A 1,912-nucleotide genomic window follows, 5' to 3' on the forward strand; every position below is an offset into this window, starting at 1 on the left:
TACAAGTTTCCTGTACAATGTACTCTACAGTGGGGGAAAAATATTTAGGCTGCATTGTCCAAGTCCTATATATTTCTTTATTTTATTTTTTCTAAAGGACTGAGAGACAACACCGTGGTCGAGAAAGGGGCTGAATGTTCCATTGGAATGGACATGAAAAAATGTTTTTCCCACTTTGTTTTTATGTTGGAGTGGAGCAATGTGGCAGAGCAGCAAACTGTAGCAGCTTCAATGTTTCAAATCTCCCTAAGATGGTCTCAATTGTTTGGGCAAATATACTATTTGTGCTGATTTGCTACATTAAAAGAAACATTTGCGCTACTTCGGTTTTATGTTAATAGGCTTTATTTGTTACACGTGTGACTTCACCCAGCCCCCCATCAATGTCCAAATCTTACCAAAAAGGTCTCAATTGTTTGTGCTGATTTCTGCTGTTAAAAGAAACGGTTGTGCTCCTTTTGGTTTTTTACATTATGAAGCTTTTTTGGCTACACAGTCATTGTGCCAGACCTGGCTGCAGAGTAGGCTAACCTAGGCAACATAGAATATAATAGAAAAGAATGCCTTTATTGTCATTATACACATGTGCAATACCTGTGCACGGGATTGAAGCAATCCCTTTACAATTTCAACAAGAAATATAAAATATATACAGTGACAAAGGGAGCATTTGCGATTTCCAAAGAGGCACAATTTCTTCTGTATTAACAATTGAGTTTGTTGTGTTAAGAACAAACTAGTTGATTTGCATGCATGAGTAGCCTATTGAACTGAATTTGCGCTGTGGTTTTGATAATGCTAACCTTTAGTGAACACCAAGCTGAACTCAATCTTCGATTGTTCTGCTTCAAGTAGCCTAGGCTACGGAGGGGAGTCTCTTGATCAGAAATGGTTAAAATGCCAGATAAAACAAGCTAACTACTAGGGATAGCCTACTCTGCAGCCAGGTCTGGCACAATAACTATGTAGAGCCTGATAACGTAAAAACCAAAGTAGCTCAAATGTTTCTTTTAACGGCACTAACATAGCACAAACATAGCATAAATGATTGAAACCATTTTTGGTTAGATTTGGACATTACTTGGGGGCACGCGTGTAACAAATGAAGCGTGATAACATAAAAACTGAAGTAGCACAAATGTTTCTTTTATCTGCACAAATCAACACAAACGATTGAAACCCTTTTGTGAAGTATGGGTGACTGAGTGACGTCACTGGCCAAAAAATGTAAAGTTTAATTATTTAAAACCCTTAACAGCACAAACTGTTTTAATAATTTTTGGATGACATGGGGGGCCACCTTCACGCATGTTTGGTCAGTAGCTGTCAGCGTCAGATATGATGCAAAGAGTACCCTTAAGTGTGTGAATGAACTACTGGGAAGAGAAGAGCAGCAGCTAAACAGTGCTTTGAGATGTTGTAGTATTAAGAGAGACAATGGTAGCGAGTAGTATGAAAGACGTTTCCTGAACCCAACTGTTCTTGTCCCGATTATCACGTAAATCATAATCGTAATAGCAGAATCAGTACTGTTTTACAGTAAGCTAACCTCCCCCCTGTCCCTCCCTCTCTCTCCTCCAAGTCTTATCTATGGTCATTTGTAGCGCCCATTAGCATTGAAGGGCCGGCTAATCTCTAACTGAAGGGAAGGAAATTCACTTTCAAAGAGCCGAGGCCATTCTCTGCTCCCTCATGTACCACCTCCCCCTCTTTCTCCCCCCTCTTCTCCTGGGCTCAGAGCCTTCATGTTGACATCTGTCCACCACATTCCATACACATCTCCTCATCCATACCTGTTGCTCCAACAAAAAAAATCCTTATTCTCTGCATAACAAAAAACATTCTTACATGCTGCAGCTGTGAAATGGAAAATGTTTATTGCGTTCCTTCTCTTTGTGTGTGTGTGTGTGTG

General features: G+C 40.0%; 1 long non-coding RNA gene across 1 annotated transcript in view; it reads left to right on the forward strand.

The window, feature by feature from the left end:
• The first annotated feature begins 1,419 nt into the window (after positions 1-1,419).
• The window catches only part of LOC116703436 (uncharacterized), a 36,191-nt gene continuing 35,698 nt past the window's right edge, over positions 1,420-1,912 (forward strand). The window contains exon 1 of the long non-coding RNA XR_004335432.1: positions 1,420-1,461. This is a non-coding gene — a long non-coding RNA (uncharacterized LOC116703436). The remainder of the gene's footprint in view (positions 1,462-1,912) is intronic.

The sequence above is a fragment of the Etheostoma spectabile genome, chromosome 15 (assembly GCF_008692095.1).
Source record: "Etheostoma spectabile isolate EspeVRDwgs_2016 chromosome 15, UIUC_Espe_1.0, whole genome shotgun sequence".
Lineage (NCBI taxonomy): Eukaryota > Metazoa > Chordata > Actinopteri > Perciformes > Percidae > Etheostoma > Etheostoma spectabile.